Source organism: Pan troglodytes, chromosome 2 (assembly GCF_028858775.2).
Source record: "Pan troglodytes isolate AG18354 chromosome 2, NHGRI_mPanTro3-v2.0_pri, whole genome shotgun sequence".
Lineage (NCBI taxonomy): Eukaryota > Metazoa > Chordata > Mammalia > Primates > Hominidae > Pan > Pan troglodytes.
Window position 1 is genome coordinate 165,037,180 of NC_086015.1, and position 21,543 is coordinate 165,058,722.

Below are 21,543 nucleotides of genomic sequence, written 5' to 3' on the forward strand. Positions count from 1 at the left end.
TGATTTGTGATCACTAGTAGTGTTTTGCATTTTCTAGAATTCCTTATCAGCACAGTCTTTCTTCAAACTGTGGTTCAGTGTGACTTTTGCACTTTTTTCCTCCTTGAGCTTTTCTTTTTCACTTTGATGTGTTATCAGTGCTCTAGGTGAGCATTACCTTGCAGTTTTTCTGCCAGATCGAGTATAATAGCTACCTGGAGGTTTAAGTTAGGGAGAAGGATGTGGGGAAAAAACTTGTAGACAGAGACTAGAAAATATTTCCCCCTCCAAATTGAATCTTATTTCCACACATCTGTTGATTGACTGTTCTTCTGCTACTCATGGCTTTTAGGGAGAGAAGTTGCTTGAAGGTCAGACAGGTTTACTAAGCCAGTTAACACATTCTCATAAGTTAAGGGTAATGAATTAAACACTCAAAGGAAGAGCGACCACCACTGCCCTGCCTCTGTCCTATTACAAAGTTTAGTCTCTACGAGAAGTTAATCAACTTAAGAAAAGTTGAGGTTGCATAATGTAGTGCCTACATGACCAGGGAGTTCAGTTTCCTCATATATATTCAGGTAATGTTAATACTCACTTCATGGTACTGTGATAATAGTACAATGGAATAAAAAATATTGTGTTTGGCACACAATGTACGCTCAATAGATTAGCTCTTTTCTCCCGACCTCCCAACTTTATCATCCAGAAATGTTTTTTCAGAAGCTCTTCTTTGCCCAAAACTTGGAGAGTGTTGGGTTTTGTTTGTTGGGGATTTCATTTCCCTCAATAGCTCAATAAAAGTGTATTGGGATTTTCTTTGTCCATTCATTGCATGAAAATTGTTCTTTCTTTAAGACCTATCTTGGCATTGATATGCATCCATTATATGGGCCTGGGGTTAATATGGAGCTAAAAAAGCACTACATATCACATAGCAAAACTGCCTAAAATCATGATTAGACATTTTTCCCCAAGTCACACTTACCAAAATAGTGGCTCTTTAACAACTCTTCTGAAATTTGTACCTGCTGCATCTAAGTTCTTCCCTATTTGTTGTTGCCTGTCTCCCTGTTTTCCCCTTTTTCTTTCCCTATGAAATAAATATTTGTGTGCCTCCAAAATGTATATGTTAAAATCCTAACCCCCAATGTGATGGTATTAGGAGGTAAGGCATTGGGAGGTAATCAGGTCATGGGAGTTGAGCCCTCATGAATAGAATTCGTGTTCTTATTTATACACAAGAGAGCCTGCTTTCCTCCCACTCTGCTCTCTGCCATGTGAGGATACAGTATAAAGATGACATAGACTTAAGAGGGCATTATTTTTGTTACCTTTCTCAACAACTCGTAGGGCACTGACAACCAAAATTACCCACCCCCAGCTAGGAAGAGGGTCCTCACCAGAACCTGACCCATTCTGACACTGTGATCTTGGACTTCCAGCCTGCAAAACTATGAAGAATAAATTTCTCTTGTTTACAAGCCACCCAGTCTACAGTACTTTTTTATAGCAGCCCAAATTGACTAAGGTGCCTTTCCCTCTCTTCTCTGTCAATAGATCTTTTCCTGCCTTCAGTACATTTTCTTTCCTCCTGTATGCATTTTTAAATTCTTTTTATGTAAATAAAATTAAAGCTTGGCCATTTCCCCATTCCTTCTCTCCACTTACACATCCCTTATCTGAACTAAGAAAGGGCCAAGTGATCCTTAAAAGGAATTTTCTTTAGCAGGTAGAAAGAGAGGAAGCCTGAGTGGACTTCTATCTTTCCATTATAGTATTTGCTTTACTATGTCCCTAAAAGCTCCTACCAGCTTTATAATGATCTAGGTTAAAATTCCTAAATGTACACTTCAAAATATCAATCTCTTGATTTCCCCTTCCCACATATAAATGCATTTTTTTTTTTTTTTTTGACAGAGTCTCACTCTGTTGCCCAGGCTGGAGCGCAGTGGTGCAATCTCAGTTCACTGCAACCTCCATCTCCTGGGTTCAGGTGATCCTCATGCCTTCAGTCTCCCAAGTAGTTGGGATTACAGGCACGCAGCACCACACCAGCTAATTTTGTATTTTTAGTAGAGTCTGGCTTTCACCATGGTGGCCAGGCTGGTCTTGAACTCCTGACCTCAGGTGATCCACCTGCCTCGGCCTCCCAAAATGTTGGGATTACAGGTGTGAGCCACCGGGCCCAGCCATTTAAATGCGTTCTTTATATTCACTGGTGTCTGCCCTTTCCTGCAAGCATAAAGCCTTTGCATCATATATTATGTAATTTACTCTGTCCTTTTAAATACATCATCTTCCCCATTTTATTTTCAAAACTCTCTTAATAGTCATTTTCTTTATTAAACACTGTCAGTGAATTTTACCTGACTTTCCTTTTTATTTCTGCTTCTGTACAGCAGGACATTTTGAACATCACTTTATGCAATCAATAGATTGCTAATGATATGTGCTCTACTGAGTAATATAGTCAGATTCTATTTTTAAAAGCACAAAGACATTTGTTATCAAATATAATTTCACTCAATATTTTTGCTGATGTATATTAATTATAAGTATTAGCTGCCTCTAATTTACCTGTTGTGCAGGTCTCAATTTTTACATCATACATCTAAGTTGGTTTTACCTGACTATAATTTTTATGCTATAATTTCATTTTAGAGACACTTCTTTGAAGACATAGACTTAGGAATGCATTATTTTTGTTACCTTTCTCAGTAAATCGTAGGACACTGACAACCAAAATTACCCACCCCCAACGCAGTTTACTGTCTACTTAACATGACTTTATTTTTCCATTTCCTTCAGTAGCATAACCTTACCATTCCAGGACACTTTTGCTAAGGGAAACTTCCTGAAAGACTGGTCAATTCTTCAAAAGAGAAGCACCCTCCTGGTTAAACTCTAAAATTCTCCAAAGCCTTAGTTTCAAAATTCTCACCCTGCTGTTTTCAGTAATTCTAAACTGTGATTTATGACCTTACATGATTCATGACCTTACATGATTCTAATCAATCCCCCACATTGAAAGATCCAGCTTAAACCAAACTTCAAATTCTTGATAAATTCTGACCTTGCCTTTTTCCCTCTGAGACACTAAGAAAACTTTGCCACGTTGGTATTCTTCTTTACCATGGTGAGTGAAAAACTCAGAGTTATCTTGGCAGAGGTTGTGTTGGTGAAATTTGAGAAGCCAGTATTCTACAGCACTTTACACATAGGAAATGCTACATACATTAAGTTAACAAACAAAAACACTCAGTATTTCCTAGACAATAACCCTTTATAAGCCTGGTAATTCTAATATATTAATATATTTGGACTCTGAAAGTTGGAAATTGGAACATAGACATCGTGGTTTAAGCTGACACAGACCTATTTAATGTTAGTGTTTAAATGCTAAATAACAGTGACTGTTAAACATGACAGAACAGCTTGTATTTCACTTTGTGATTGGGGTGCACTTTGATACTTGTTTTATGAAAGGCTTTATAAGTTACAGTCAGAGGTTAACAGTAATCACATTTTTTTCATCCTCTGGCTTTAATAAATGCTTTTAGGGCATTTCATTCTGTTAAATCAAGCAGCAGACAAAAATGTAATGCTCTGCTAACCTCTATAAAGTATGTGAAAATTTTAGTTCATAAAATATGTATGAAGAACACAGTGTTACAATGATAATGTTACTTCCTGTCTAGGTTATTCTGTCAAAGGAATTGGTGCATTAAGGTCTCTAGTCCTTGATTTCTTTTGACTGGAGTTACTCTTAGTTCATTTTATATCAGTTACTTCAATGAACTGTCTATTAGCATACATTTATAAATATATACAATAGTTATTTAGACCTATTTGTCATGGCTTTAAATGATCAGTATTAGGAGCTATTACACATAATATTCTTCTGTAGAAAGGTAATATTTAAAATGTTAATCCATGCATATGGAGATATCAAAGTTGTATGTATATGAACAAAAAATAAGTCATTGTTTTGAACTAATACCATCATGATAAATGTGAATTTATATGGGATAGTTTCTTATATACACATTCTTTGTTAAGACCTTCATTGTCTTTTAGGCAAATTTGAGCTGTACATTCTCCATAATGTATCCTTACTTTTTGATAAAAAACGTGAAACCTTAGCTTCTGTTTCTTCACTACTCACTTGTTACAATATCTCCGCAGCAGACAGTTACACTATTAGATGGTGTCTTTAGAATTGTAAATATGCTAACCCATTTGAAAACATAGCAAAACTTAATTGATATGGGTGTCACTAGTTTAGAATTCGTGAAAAATAAGATAGGAACATGGATAATATTTTGATAAATTCTTCCTTCATAATAGGTATGTTTAATTTTAAAATGCTTTTTAAAAAGTAAGTAAACAAAACTTTAAATTTGCTCTGAAACAGTAAAGTCAAGAGTAATAGAAGGATCAGAAGAAAAACAAGTCTTCCTGACTGTGTAGTAAAGAAGAAACCTTACCCAAAGAAAGGTCTGGCTTTCGCCTTCAGCTCCCGAGAGATGATCTCTAGGTCCTTGGAATGTCCTGCCAGATAAGAGTATCTTGGATCTCCTGTTGCCTGTTTCAGCAGCCTGAGCTGCCCCACACTTCCTGTGCAGAGATCCTGGTGCCAGGACTCTCCTTCATGCCCAGGTGGGTCTCCAGGCATTTGGAGCACCTGCTCACCTGGATCAGCAGTCTAAGCCACTCCACCATTCCTGGATATAGATCGTGGTGTAGGGGGGCCTTCTCCACTCCATGCCTAGGCAGATCTTCAGACTCTTGGAGCACACACTCTCCTGTATTAAGAGTTTAGGTCACCCTCATCCCTGTGCAGAGAACTCGGGGCCAAGATGGTTTCCCAGCTCCATGCCTAAGCACACATCTTGATGCTTGGTGGCCACCCACTGGATTTTCTCGTGGCACTGGTACCTGTGCTTGTTACCAGGGACCTGTAGGTGGACTTGCCTGGTCCAGCTCTGTCCATCTTGGCCCACACACACCTTGGGGCTGAGTAGACCACTGTGCACTCCATGAATCAGCCCATTGACTAAGGCAACAGAGTGCTTCCTGTAGAAAGCAAGGAACAATTACATACCCAGCCATAGCCTACTTTTACCTATAGACACCATCTACTGGCTTGTAGGTCAAACTGCACAGCCTAATATGAAACCAGTAGACAAAAGTGCATTGGGCTATAGAAACAAAGCCAAAAGACCCTATCCAGCATCCTCTATAGTCACACACCCTAGGGATTGGAGAGAGAAGGAAAGGGAAAGGAAAAAAAAAAATTATAGGGATGGAAATAGAAAGAAAAAAAATCCCACTCACATAAAATATTTACAAAAATTTCAAGTGCCAGCATCTCTAGATGAAAAGTAACCAGTGCAAGAATTCTGGCATCATAAAAGCCTGAATGTAGTGACACCACAAAGGATGACAATAGCTCTTCAGCAATGGTCCCTAACCAAAATGGAAACTCAGGAAGGTCAGACCAAGAATTCAAAGCATGGATTGCAAGGATGCTCAATGAGATACAAGACAAGGTTGAAAATCAACACATAGAAAATTCTAAAGCAATCCAGGAAATGAAGGGATAGATGAACATCTTAAAAAAATTAATGAGAGCCTCTGGAATTGAAAAACTCTCTATGGAATTTCAAAATACAATTAAAAGCTTTATCAATAAACTGCGTCAAGCAGAAGGAAGAATTTCAGAGCTTGAAGACCAGTCTTTTAAACTAACAAGTCAGATAGATATAAAATAAAAATAATTTTATAAAACCAACAAAGTTGTTGAAAAACATGGGATTATGTAAAGCAAGCAAACCCATAAATTATTGGCATTCCTGAGAGAAAAAGAAAAAGTAAACTACCTGGAAAACATATTTGAGATAATAACTCAATAAAATTTCTCCAATTTTGCTAGCAGGTTAGACATCCAGATACAAGAAATCCAGAGAATACCTGTGAGACATGATATAAAATGAACATCACCAAGTCATAAAGTCACCAGTCTTTGCTATGTCAACACCAAAGAAAAAAAACCTTAAAGGCAGCTAAAGAAAAAGTTCAGATCACATCATGTATAAAGGGAACCTCATCAGGCTAATAGCAGACATCTCATCAGAAACCTTACAAGCCAGGATAAGGGGTCTATTTTCAGCATTCTTAAATAAAAGAAACTACAACCAAGAGTTTCGTATCCTGCCAAACTAAGCCTCATAAGCGAAGGAGAAATAATTTTTTATTTTATTTTTTTACCAACAATCAGGTGTTAAGGAAATTCTTTACCACTAGACCAATGTTACAAGAGATCCTGGAGGGAATTCTAAACATGGAAATGAAAGGATGATATCTACTACTGCAAAGACAGATTTAAGTACCTTAGTCAAGGACCCTATAAAGAAACCATACACTAGAAACTACAAAGAAACCAGTTAACAACCTCATGGTAGGATCAAAACCTTACATATCAATAGTAACTGTCAATGTAAATGGTCTAAATGCCCCCACTTAAAAGGCACAGAGTGGCAAGTAGGATAAAAGAAGACTTATCTGTCTGTTGTCTTCAAGAGAGTAATCTTACATGTAATGATACCCATAGACTCAAAGTAAAGGGTTGGAGAAGGCTGAACCATGCAAACTGAAAACAAAACAAAACGAAAAGTAGTTGTTGCCATTCTTGTATCAAATAAAACAGATTTTAAACCAACAGCAGTAAAAAAGGACAAACAAGGGCATTACGTAATGACAAAGGGTTCAATTCAACCAGAAGACTTAACTATCCTAAATATTTGTGCATCCAGCATTGGAGCACACAGATTCAAAAACAAATACTTATAGATCTAAGAAAAGACTTAAAAAGCCACACAATAACAGTTGGGGGCTTTGACACCCCACTGATCGCACCAGACAGATAATCAACACAGAAAATTAACAAAGAAATTCTGGAATTAAATTTGACACTTGATTAATTTGAACAAGTAGACATCTACAGAATACCCCATCCCTCATCCACAGAATATACAGTCTTCTCATCTGCACACAGAACACAATAAAAGATTGAACACATGCTTGGTTATAAAGTAAGTCTCAATAAATTCAAAAAATCAAAATCATTCAAGCCATAGTTTTGGACCACAGTAAAATAAAAGTAGAAATCAATCCCAAGGAGACCTCTCAAAACCTTACTATTACATAGAAATTAAACAACTTGCTTCTGAATGACCGTTGGGTAAACAACAAAATTATGGCAGTAATGAAAAAAATTCTGTGAAGTAAATGAAAACAAAGACACAACATACAAAAATATCTGGTATACAGTGAAAGCAGTGTTAAGAGAAAGTTTATAGTGCTAAATGTCTACCTCAAGAAGTTAGAAAGAACTCAAGTTAACAATCTAACATGATACCTAGAGGAACTAGAAAAACAAGAGTAAACTAACTCCAAAACTCGAAGAAGAAACCGAATGACTAAAAGCAGAGCATAACTGAGCAAAATTAGACCCCAAAATCTATACAAAGAATCAACAAAACCAAAAGTTGACTTTTAAAAGGATAAACAAGATCAATAGAACACTAGCTAGATTCACAAGAAAAAGAGAAGATTCAAATAAGCACATTTAGAAATACCCAAGGTGTCATTACAGGGGATCCCACAGAAATATAAAAGATTATCAGAGACTGTTATGAACATGTTTATGAACATAAATTAGAAAATCTAGAGGAAATGGATAAATTCCTGGAAACAAACAATATCCCAAGAGTGAATTGGGAAGAAACTGAACCTCTGACAGACCAATATCAAATTCCAAAATTAAATTAGTAATAGAAAACCTGCCAACCAAAAAAAAAAGCCCTGGTCCAGATGGATTCACAGCTGAATTCTACCAGACATACAAAGAAGCGCTGGCACCAATTCTATTGATACTATCCGCAAAAATCAAGGAGGAGTCCCTAACTCAATCTACAAAGCCAGCATTATCTAGATACTAAAATCTGGCAGAGACACAATGAAAAAAGAAAATCACAGGCCCATATCCCAGATGAACATAGACACAAAAATCCTCAACAAAATACTGGCAAACCAAATTCAGCAGCACATTAAAAGCCAATTCACCATGATCAAGTAGGCTTTATTCTTGGGATGCAAGGTTGGTTCGACATACAAAAATCAATAAATGTTATTCACTGCATAAACAAAATTTAAAACAGAAGCCATATGATTATCTCAACAGATGCAGTAAAAACTTTTGATAAAAAGCTTTTGATAAAAGTATCCCTACCTTTTGACATATACAAAAATTAACTCAAGATGGATTACATATTTAAATGTAAGACCTCAAACTGTAAAAATTTTAGAATAGAACCTATAAACACCATTCTGGATTTGGCCTTGGTAAAGAATTTATGATTAAGTCCTCAAAAGCAATTGCAACAAAATCAAAAATTGACAGGTGGAACCTAATTAAATTAAAGAGCTTCTGCATGACAAAAGCTCCTATCAACAGAGTAAACAGACAACCTACAGAATAGAACATATTAACAAACTAGGAATATGACAAAGGCCTAACATCTAGAATCTATAAGAAACTTAAGGCTGGGCACGGTGCCTCACGCCTGTAATCCCAGCACTTTGGGAGGCTGAAGTGGGCAGATCACCTGAAGTCAGGAGTTCGAGACCAGCCTGCCCAACATGGCTAAACATCATCTCTACTAAAAATACAAAAAATTAGCCAGGCATGGTGGCAGGCACCTGTAATCTCAGCTATTCCAGAGGCTGAGGCAGGAGAATTGCTTGAACCCATGAGGTGGAGGTTGTGGTGAGGTGAGATTGCACTACTGTACTCCAGCCTGCGCAACAAGAGCAAAACTCTGTTCTCAAAAAAAAAAAAAAAAAAAAAGAGAAACTTAAATAATTTAATTCAACAAGCAAAAGCAATCCCATTAAAACGGGCAGAAGACATGAACAGATACTTCTCCAAAGAAGACATAGAAGTGGCCAAGAAACATATGAAAAAATGTCGTATGTCACTAATCATCAGAGAAATGCAAATCCAAACCACAATGAGATACCATCTGACACCAGTCTGAAATGCCTATTACTAAAAACTCTAAAAACTACAGATGCTAGTGAGGCTGTGGAGAAAAGAGAATGCTTACACGCTGTTGGTAAGAATGTAAATTAGTTCAGCCACTGTGCAAAGCAGTTTGGAGATTTCTCAAAGAACTTAAAACAGAACTATCCTGTGACCCAGCAATCTCATTACTTGGTGTATATCCAAAAGAAAATAAATTGTTCTACTAAAAAAGATACATGTACTCACATGTTCATTGCAGCACTTTTCACAATAAAAAGACATGAAATCAACCTAGGTGCCCATCAATGGTGGATTGCCTTGAGAAAATGTGGTACATATAAATTATGGAATACTACACAGCCATAGAATGAAACAAAATGATGTCCTTTGCAACAACATAAGAGAAGCTGGAGACCATTATGCTAAACAAATTAATGCAGGAACAGAAAATGAAATACAACATGTTCTCACTTACAAGTGGGAGCTAAACATTGGGTAACATATGGACCTAAAGATGGTAATAATAGAAACTGGGGACTACTAGATGGGGGAGGTAGGAAGGGGGACAAGGGGTGAAGAATGAACTATTGAGTACTATACTTAGTACCTGTGTGGTGGGATCAATCACACCCCAAACCTCAGCATCATGTAACATATGCATGTAACAAACCTGCACATGTACCTGTAAATCTAAAACAAAAGTTGAAATTATTTTCAAAAAGTGTCTTTTTTTGTTTTTTTTTTTTACCTGGGGTCCTTGGGCCACACAAGATAGTCTGATGATGTGATTTATAATGAGGACTTTGGGCCACATGGTGTCAGCTTGATCAGGAGATTAAAGGTCAGCCACATGGGCAGTGAACTATGTCCATGTGCAGAAGCCCTAATAAAAACTCAAATAGACGCAAAGCTCAGATGAGCTTCCCTTGCTGTCAATACTCTATGTATATTGTCACACATCATTGTTGCAAAAAGTTAGGCTGTCCATGACTCCACTGGAAGAGGACAGTGGGAAGCTCTGAATAGGGAACTTTTATGGATTCATCCCATGCTTTTCTTCTCATGATTGATTTTAACCTGTATTTTTTATCTGCAATAAACTATAATGATCAGTATAACAACTTTCAGTGATTTCTGTGAATCTTTCTAACAAATTATCAAACCTAAAAATGGTCTTGAAGATCCTGAACCTGTAGTTGGTATCAGAATTGATGGTGGTCTTGGAACTTCCTTCTAACTTTGTTCTGGGAATTTATTAAAATGAGCCTTCCAGAGACCTAGAAAAAACAGCATTTTCCCACTTTAAGGTTAATTTAAGATGGTAGTCTATAATCTTTATATTTTCCTAAATCAGAATGGTTTGTAACTTAGTTTTAATTACTAATGTTTTCTGAATATTATGGACTTTCATATTATAAATATACAATAGTTTATATAGTATTAAGGTAACATTTTTGATGCTACCACCATGTGCAAATTAGAATAGTGTAAGAATGTCTGATATTTATTTCACTTTAATTAGAAATTTTCAAAACTTTGTGTGATAGTTCACTCTTAAGACCTTCAGAGTCAAAGCCACATAGGGCTGTCCCCTCATATAGATAGTGCAATGCATTATTTTATGGCAGTTGGCTAATGATATCTTCATCATATAAAAAAGAAATGTCAAGATATCATTTTAACTTTTTATATACATGTGCCCATTCCTTGCTCTTGGTTATTGATCAAATTTATTTTTAAACTGAGACTTAAAGGAAAATATGCTGACATTTGGGCTTGGTGTCTGCCACCATGGCTTTGTAGTACCTGATAATTACTTAAGCTTTCTTACCATCAAATTCTCTAAAAGCTGGACAATTTGTTTATGGACAATCCCTGATCTCACACCTATTGTATAATCTACCTCTGTATTCACATCGCCGCTTTTTCCATAATTGTATGTATCCATATAATTGCATGATAAACTCATAGTTGTCTGCCATTGAGATGAAAAGAAAAGATCATCAGAGCAATTGGGTCAGAGTAATTTGATGAAGAATGTACTATTTCTGAAATGTTTGGAGGCTTAAAGAAGAATTTTTTATAAGTCGTTAGCTATATTTTTAAGGCCATTTCTCTGAGAAACAGGGAAGCCTGAGAAAAGGAAATGCCAGTAAGGGACAAATTATTTAACAGGGATCCTTTGTAGGTGACCACGTTCTTATTCAGAATCAGTGATTTGTTGTGTTTCAAGACCCAGGCTTTGGGGTATTAAAGAGGACAGTTGATTTCGTTGTTATTATTTTTTCAGTCTTGCTACAGGGAAGGACCTTGTATTAAGATGTGAGGGATCTTGATATCTTAATAACTTAGAAGATTTGTTTTGAACTTCCTTTCCCAAGTACATTCAAGTGATGTAGCAGGTACATGGTTTAGGAAATTGGAATTGAAATGGGCATGTGTGTGCACATGCATATACGTGCACATAGTTAAAAAGACTTTGAAAGATTATAAGTTAAAGATTTGTTGTAGGGAGAAAAAAGTCAATAAGAATTTTATCAGGAAAAATGGAAACACTAGAAATTTGTATGATGTACATATTAGTCATTATTGGTTAATTATATTAAATTAAAAGTTATGTTTACCATAAAGAAAACCATAAAAATATAGTTTGGAATAGATTATTCAATTATTGTTCACTTACATTGGTATCAGTCAAAGGAGAAAGACATTTTGTTGTTTCACTCAGCTGTGAATGAGAATTTTGAAAACTGTATGGATCATTTTAATTTCAGGCAATGCAAATGATACACATGGATAATGGCCTAAATCAGATCTGGAAATGTTAGGATATGCTTACTTATTCAAAATTTGGTTTTGGTTAACTTTATAATGAAGGCTGAATTTACTGAGTAAATTAAAAATAATCATGGAGCATTGGAGAGGATTATCTAAGCAAATAGGAGATTGCTCTTTTCCAACAGAGGAATGGGAAGATCAAGAATTATGAGTTAAAGAAAGTTGTTCTTTCTTTTCCATGGTTTAGGTCAGGCTGACAATTTTTTTTATTATTATAAATGGTCAATGCTCCCAATCACAGTTATAAGCATACCTTATCATAAAATGACTATAATTCAGATTGAGTTATTTATTCCATTTTCATGAGGGAGGCAGGGGAAGAAAAAATATAAAGTGACATAAGTAACACAGCCTGACATAGCAAATGGTAATGGAATAAATGCTATAGCTAAAGTACTCCTTTTTGTGTTTAAAAAGTTTAGTTAAAATCTTCATGAATAGAAATTAATAATTAAACTACTAGTATTTTCCCCTAACTTAACTAGTTAGCCTGCAATGTAGTTCTGGCATTATTTACATGCAGTTAGCATAGACTCCACAGGTTTTGGGAACTGTCCTCCACAAGACTCCTCTTTCTTCAGACGCCTACCGCAAGTGCCAAGGGTCTGTAAGCCACACGCAATTGTGACTAACTGGCTACAAACTCAGAGGTCTCCACTACCCCCTTAGATTTAATAATTCACTAAAATGACTCACGTGACTCAGGAAAGTGCTATACTTATAATCACAGTTTTATTATAAAAAGGATACGAATCAGGACCAGCCAAGTGAAGAGACACAGAAGGTGAGGTCTTGGAGAATCCCAAAGGAGAAGTTTTTGATGTCCTTGCATGAATCTAGAAATGCCAGGCAAGTTTTTTATTATGCAACATTCCCTAATACTTTGTTTTCTGGCTGTATTGGTTTTTATAAGAAAACTTATTTTTCTAGGTACACATATGCTACATGTATCTTCTATTTTTTTTTTTTTTTTTGAGACGGTGTCTCACTCTGTCACCTAGGCTGGAGTGTAGTGGCGCGATCTCAGCTCACTGCAAGCTCCGCCTCCCGGATTCGTGCCATTCTCCTGCCTCAGCCTCCCAAGTAGCTGGGACTACAGGCATGTGCCACCACACCCGGCTAATTTTTTGTATTTTTAGTAGAGACTGGGTTTCAACGTGTTAGCCAGGATGGTCTCGATCTCCTGACCTTGTGATCCGCCTGCCTCGGCCTCCCAAAGTGCTGAGATTACAGGCGTGAGCCACCGTGCCCAGCCTCTTCATTTCTTTTTAAAACTTTCTTTCTCATACTGCGATCAATATAACCAAGAAACCAAAGTAGAAATCTTGTCTCAAATAATTCCTACCTGAATTTTCCATCCAGGTGGAATCCTTATTATTATTATTTTTGCTACTTTCCAATTTTTGATCATTTGCATTCCATCTGATATAGTTTGGATATATGTCTCCACCCAAATCTCATGGGGAAACATAATCCTCAATGTTGCAGTTGTGGCCTGGTGGGAAATGTTTGGGTCATGAGGACTGATACCTCATGGCTTGGAGCTAACTTTGTGATATTGAGTGAGTTCTCATGAGATCCGGTCATTTAAAAGTGTTTGGCCCCTCTTTCCCCACTCTCATTTTCTCCTGCTTTAGCCATATATGGTGTGCCTGCTTCCCCTTTGCCTTCCACCCTGATTGTAAACTTCCTGAAGCCTCCCTAGAAACAGAACAGATGCTAGCACCAAGCTTCCTGAAAAGCCTGCAGAACCATGAGCCAATTAAACCTTTTATTTTAACAAATTACCCAGTCTCAGTTACTTCTTTATAGCAGTACAAGAATGGCCTAATGCAGAAAATTGGTACTGAGGAGTGGGGCAAAAAGATACCTGAAGATGTGGAAATTACTTTGGACCTAGGTAAGAGACAGAGTTTGGAAGAGTTTGGAGGGCACAGAAGACAGGAAGATGAAGGAAATTTTGGAATTTCTTCAAGAGTGTTTAGATGGTTGTTACAAAAATGCTGATAGTGATGTGGACAAGGAAGCCCGGGCTGACAAGGCCTCAGTTTGAAACATGGAACTTTCTGGAAACTGAAGCAAAAGTCACACATGTTATGCCTTAGCAAAGAATTTGGCTGCATTCTGTTCAAGCCCTAGAGGTCTATTGAAGTTTGAGCTTCAAAGTGAAGATTTAGGGTATCTGGTGGGAGAAATTTCTAAGCAGCAAAGTGTTTAAGAAGAGGTGTGACTGCTTTTAATAGCCTACCTCAGATGCAGGAGCAAAGAAATAAGTTAGAATTTATATTTAAAAAGAAAGAAAAGTGTAAAAGTTTGAAAATTTTGCAACCTGTTAAGTGGCAGAGATGGAAAAAGCTTTTTTTGGGAGAGGAATTCAGTGAAGCTGCGGAGAAACTACTTGCTAGAGAAATTAGCATAAATAGAAGGGATCCAAGTGCTGACAACCAAGATAATGGGGAAAAGGCCTCGAATGGCCCTCCCATCACAGGCCCAGTGGACTAGGAGGGCAAAATGGTTTCCAGGACCAGGGCCTCACACACATGCACAGCCTCAAAACAATGCTCCCAGAATCCTGGCTGCTCCAGCTCCAGCTTTGGCTCAAAGGGGCCTAGGTACAGCTCAGTCTGCCCCTTTAGAGGATGCAAGCCATAAGCTTTGGTGTCTTCCATATGCTATTGAGCCTGTAGGTGTGAAGAATGCAAACGTGAAGAATGCTTGACAGCCTCCATCTAGATTTCAAAGGATGTACGAGAAAGCCTGGGTGCCCAGGCAGAAGCTTGCTGCAGGGGCAGAGCCCTCACAGAGAACCTCTACTAGGGCAGTGCCAAGAGGAAATGTGGGGTCAGAGACCCCACAAAGAGTCCCCACTGGGACACTGACTAGTGCCCTCTAGCCCCCAAAATTGTAGATCCACTGGCAGCTTACACCCTGCATCTGGAAAGCCACAGGGACTCAACAACCAGTGAGAGCAACTGTGAGGGCTGAACCCTGCAAAGCCACAGGGGTGGAGCTGCCCAAGGCTTTGGGAGCTGACCTCTTGTACCAGTATGGCCTAAATGTGGGATGTGGAGTCAAAGGAGATTATTTCAGAGTTTTAAGATGTAATGACCGCCCTGCTGGGTTTTGAACTTGCATGGGGCCTGTAGCCTTTCTTTTGGTTGATTTCTCCCTTTAGGAGTGGGAATGTTTACCTATTGTATTTTTTAAAAATTTACCCCTTTTACCCCTTGTATCTTGGAAGTAAATAACTTGTTTGATTTTACAGGCTTATGGAAGGAAGGGACTTGCCTTTCTTTATCTCAGATGAAACTTTGGACTTTGAAGTTTTGAGTTAATGCTGGAGTGAGTTAAGATTTGGAGGACTATTGGGAAGGCATGATTGTATTTTGCAATCAATGTGAGAAGGACATGAGATTTGGGAGAAGCTAAGGGCAAAATGATATAGGTTAGATGTATATCCCTGACCAAATCTCATGTTGAAATATAATCTCCAATGTTGGATGTTGAGCCTAGTGGAAGGTGTTTGGGTCATTGGGTCATGGAGGTGGATTCCTCATGGCTTGGTGCTGTCCTTGCAATAGTCAGTGAGTTCCCATGAGATCTTGTCATTTAAAAGTGTATGGTACCTCCTCCCCACTGTCTCACTTTTTCCTGTTTTTGCCATCTGATGTGCCTGCTTCCCCTCCATTTTCTAATATGATCATAACATTTCTGAGATTTCCTTGGAAGCAGAGCAGATGCCAGGACCATGCTTCCTGAAAATCCTGCAGAACCATGAGCCAATTAAACCACTTTTCTTGTAATTACCCAGTCTCAGATATTTCCTTATAGCAGTGCAAGAACAGTCTAACATAACAACCCATAGTATTTTTTTTTTTTGATGAGGTAACTGAACTCAGCTCCTGAGATAGTATGCTCAAGTCAGGCTTACTTAGATTTGGTCTGCCCAGTCTCCTGAGAAGCTGTGGTGAGGGCACAAATGTGTCTGTGTCATGGTGGAGGGGAGAGTCAAGACAGAGGCAGACTTTGTTTTGCTCTATTGCTCTATTTAATGAGAGCAATCTTCTCTTGGCTGAATGTTGATTTTTTTCAAGCCCTTTGAATATGATTAATTCTTGAAGAAAGGAAATAACTAACAGGAAACTTTTAAAACTGATCATGATTCTTCAAAAATATATTTTTTTAAACTATACCTGTGATCTATGGAAGAAAATGTCTTTCACAAAGTGAATTTGTTATAAAGCTCCATTATTCAAGGTCCAATAGTAACCTTCTACTTACAGCATTAAACCTCAACTTCTAAATCTATTATTGGAGGTCTAAATCAAGGTTTTACTGTCTTTGTTTTCTGATTATAGTATATAATAATAACTTTTAATCTAAGTGCACATAGACACACACATATGGCATTATTTATTGAACACCTACTGTGAGCACACATTGTGCCGAATACTGCAGAAAGTAGAAAAAATGAAAAATATTCACAAGAAAGAGGTTGAATTAAAGGAAAACTAATATCATACATTAAAAAATGGAAAAGATTAGGTGCTGGATGAATATGAAATTAGTGGCCATAGGTTTCCAAATAAAAACTTTTTGTTGTGTAATGTTTTTCAATTCCATCCTAGTAATGTTGTCAATGGCAATACCATTGCCTTGGCCAATTGTCCAGAGAGTAGTCTGGGGGGGAGAAAAAGTGACAATAGATGATAACAGAGTGTTTGGCCATATCCTTGCCATATATATATATATATATATATGCCATATATATACTTGCCATATATATATATGCCATATATATACTTGCCATATATATATGCCATATATATACTTGCCATATATATATGCCATATATATACTTGCCATATATATATGCCATATATATACTTGCCATATATATATATGCCATATATATACTATGCCATATATATGCCATATATATGTATATATGCATATATATACTATGCCATATATATATATGCCATATATATACTATGCCATATATATGGCCATATATACTTGCCATATATATATATATGGCCATATACTTGCCATACATATATATATATATATGGCCATATACTTGCCATATATATATATATATATATATATATATATATATATATATATATATGTATATATATGGTGACCTGTGCAAAAATGTGTGCATGTTATCTTAATTTTAGTGGCATTGGATAATGTTAACGTTGTATTTCAATTAGAATATGCACAAAGTATATATAGGTAATATAATAGGCTGTTCTCATGTTGCTATAAAGAAATACCCGAGACTGGGTAATTTGTAAAGGAAAGAGGTTTAATTAGCTCATGGTTCTGCAGGCATCTGCTTGGCACCAGCACCTGCTTGTCTTCTGGTGAGGCCTCAGGAAGCTTTAACTTACGGAAGAAGAAAAAGGGGGAGCCAGTATCTCACATGGCAAGAACAAGAGCAAGAGAGAGTAAGGGGAGGTGCCACACACTTTAAACAACTAGATTACAAATGCAAGGATAGCACTAAGCCATGAGGGAACTGACCTTATGACCCAAACACCTCCCACCAGGCCCCACCTTCAACATTGGGGATTATATCAAAACATAAGATTTGGAGAGGATGTCTAAAAGATATCAGCTAAGATAAGAAATGTATTTTGTTTTTAAAGGTAATTTTTAAAGAATGAGTAGAATATTTTAAAAAAGCTAAATAAACACATTTTACCTTTTAAAAAAATATTTCAGATATTTTTTCAAGAAAAATAGAGTCTTTTAGGCTTCTTCTAAAAGATCGTTATCTTGTTTATTGTTCTAATAGCATTCTTGATTGATAGTATAAGTTTTCTAGTTGAATATAAAGCAGAAGCCTCACTGAATGGACGTGGTAATTGGATTTTATTTAAACATATTTAATGTATTGATATTTTATGGTAAATGAGCAATTTATAAATAAAATGAACTGAGGCTTATGTATTTCTTTTTATATTTGAGGAAATATGATATATTTATTTTATTCATATTATCTATAATAAAATTAATAGTTTCCTGAAACTAAACTTTCCCTCTGATGTATTTCCTGACATCCTGTCAAATGGTTAAAAGAGTAGTTATTGTGTTAATTAGAGATGAATGAATGTGCTGTACCACTTCAGGTTACCCAAATCACCGGCAAGGGTCTTTTATTAAAATAGAGAAAAAATACACATTCGGATTAAGTGAAGAGTTGTTTCTTCAACCCTTGGTTAAGAATCACCTGTCAAATTAGCCTCTTTTTGTCCTTTCTTTATTCCTATATTTTATTTCTTTATTGATCTCCTACTTTGTGGATGGTGCTGTTTTACTTGTTGTGAGGTACAGAAAAAAATATAAAATTCTAGTCCCTGTTTACAGTGATTTTCTTCCTACTCCCTTGGAATGTTCCCTAACAGAGTGTGTAGCTGTGTGTATCAATTTCTCCCTACAAAGTCTAACCCTTTTTGTACTAAGTTCTCCTCCATGAATTTTCAGCTTAACCCCATTAATTTGCATATATCCTTATTTAGGATTATTTCTTTTTAGCATTCCCCAATTTCTTAACTCCTCTTCCCTTACCAGGGCTTCTTCAACTTCCAATCTCTATGTCTAACTTCTCCTTAGAACTTTAAAGTTCCATAGTAAACTGCCTATGTGACACATTCACTTTTATCCAAATTCAATGTGTTCACTGCAAAGTCTCCAACAATCTTGCTAGAGTGATCCCTGTCTCAGTAAAGAGTATCCTCGGCTACCCCTTATCCTTAGCTCTATATTCAATCCACGTCAAAACATAAATATTTTACCTCCTAAATATCTCTTCAGTTTTTCTGTTTATCTCTATTTTTATAAGCACCATCCTGTTCCAAACTATAATTGTCAAGTGAATGATCTTATATATGCATTGCGGCTGCTAAGCATTCTGCCTGTATCTAGTTTTTCCATCCTCTACTTTATTGTGTAGTCTGTGTAATCATTTGTATGCATAAATGGCTTAAACAGTTTTATTTCTTCCAAATGCTCTTTCTTCAAAGTCCCCAAACCCTAACATATTCTAGAAGGGCCTATGATTTGGATGTTGCCTACCTCTCCTACCTCGTCCAATGCCGCACTTGCCTTTGGTGCCATAAATAGAGTAGTCTTCTTTTATCCATGGGAATATGTTCCAAGACTTCCAGTGGATGCCTGAACCCGCAGATAGTAACAAACTCTCTATACATTGTTTTTCTTCTATACATACATACCTATGTTAAAGTTTAATTTATAAATTAGGCACAAGAAGAGATTAACAACAATAATAAAATAGAACAATTATAACAATATAGTATAGTAAAAGTTATGTGAATGTGTATGTATATGTGTATGTGTATGTGTATGTGTCTCTTTCTCTCAAATGTTCTCTTTTATACGTTCTCATGGCACTTTGTAATCTCCCTTCAGACTTCTTACCCAGCTTGTGATTGCACATTATCTGTGTGATGTGTGTTGGCTTTATTTCTCTGTCTGGTACTAGACACAAGATTCCTAAGGACAGGGATTCTCGAATTGACTCATTATTGTATCTATAGTTATAGATGAATGTTTTTTATGTGTAGAAAGAAAATACCCCTTTTCCTTTCTAATCCAGAGTTTACTTTTCTTGTTCCATCACAGATTTTTTCATGAATGGTTCAGTATACGCTAGATATTTGGGCAATTGTTATTTTTCCTTTCCTCTTATCCTTTTATGGGATTTTTATGAAGCACACTATTTAGACAGAGGTTGCAGATCACACAGCATGGATTTTTTTGTTGTTGGTTTTAATTATGAATAATCTCATACTGATGCAGGATATTTTCTTGATCCCTCTGTGGGACTCACAACAGGAATGCCTTGTTTACTCAGCCTGCCCTGCTCGACCCCATGTGGGAGGGAGTGTGTGAGTCAACAAGTGTGGGAACCAGTGCAAGCAAGTGTAGGTGTGGCCAGTGGCCTGGCAAGAGCACACTCCATTCACTCCAGTCTGCCAGGCTCCACCCCTTGCAGGAGGTAGCCCACAAATGAAGGAGTGCAGGAACCAGCCAGCCACTTCAGCGCCTGTGGGAGTAAACTCTACCAACAGGAGAAAACTCCATGCAGTCTTGGCAGCTGTGTTACAATACTCTCTTAGCTCCACCATCTGCAGACTGTAGTGTGTTATCAGCTCAGTGGGCCCTTTGCCTCATTTCATGGGGTGGCTGCCCTCTGCCAGTGAGGGCAAAGCACCAGTGTGACAGCCTTTTTCAAAACCGGCACATGGTGCATCCTGAATTCTCGTCTGGTGCCCAGAGGAATGAGGTCAAACAGATTAATTGAAGGATGGTGAATGTGGAGAATTTTATTGAGTGATGAAAGTGGCTCTCAGCAGAGAGGGGAGCTGGAAAGGGGATGGGAAGGAAAGGTCACTATCCCCTAAAGTCAAGCCACCTCTCTGCCTCTCTCTTCTGAAGTCAAGTTGCTTCATCTAGCCACTCTCTCAAAGTCACCTCTCCCTGGCATCCAGCAGCTTCTTCCTGTTGTCCGACTGTTTCTTCCCAATGTCCAGCTGCTTCCTCTCTGCTGGCTGAGTCTGGGGCCTTTATAGGCACAGGATGGGGGTGGGGCAGGCTGTACATAGTTTTGGGAAAGGCAACATTTGATTGGTAAAAAGACATTATTCATAAAGAACCAATCAGGAGAGAATGGGCACACAGGGATGAAAGTTCTCACTTTGGGCCACAGGTTTCAGCTTTTCGGCTCAAAGGTGGGGTTTTGTCAGGGACTTGCCCCTGTTTGCCTAGAGTTTCTCTACCCCCTCTCTATCAATACGATGGATCTGATGTACTGCAAGGCAACCATCTAGCATTCATGCCATGTACAAAGGATCTCAAAGTCACCAATGAGCAATATTACACAGATGGCATGACATCTTCACTGTACTGTTAATCAACAGAATTCTGTGGCCCTTTTAAATAAAACTCTTTATGATGGGTGTCATTGTTCTATGTTTCCCTCTTGCTCTGGCAGAGGAACCAAAACTAAAACTGCCTTTGCAAAAATTGTAACTGAGAAAATTATGATACTGAGAGAAATCTGACATGGCTGACTCCATCTTGTCTCTAGCCTTACAGCTTGGCTATCTTTGCTCATCCCTGTGTGTGGACCAAACTACTTTGGGAGAAATTTAATTTATAGTTTAAATGATAATAGCCCTTCCCCCAAACTAAACTGTTCTTGTAAAGTTAATGAAAGGCCACCAAGTTAGGATGAGAGGGTTTTGAATTCTAAATAATTACCAGCCATTATTCGAGAGGCCATAAGATTTGCAACTTCCCCAATTACCCTTGAACACATCATAATTATAGAACCTAAATAGGTCTTTTGAGATATCTTTTCAGGTTTTTGCATTTTTGACAACTGGATGGCCTCATTTAGATCTGCCAACCAGTTCTGTCCCCTACCTCCCACCAGGAACAGACTCAATATAAGGGGACAGTTTTGATTCCCTATGATTTAATCTCCAACCCAATCAACGAGCATGCCCCCTATCCTTCCCCCCTACCCACCAAACTATCTTTGAAAAACCCCTAACTTCCACGCCTTCAGAGACACTGATTTGAGTAATAATAAAGCT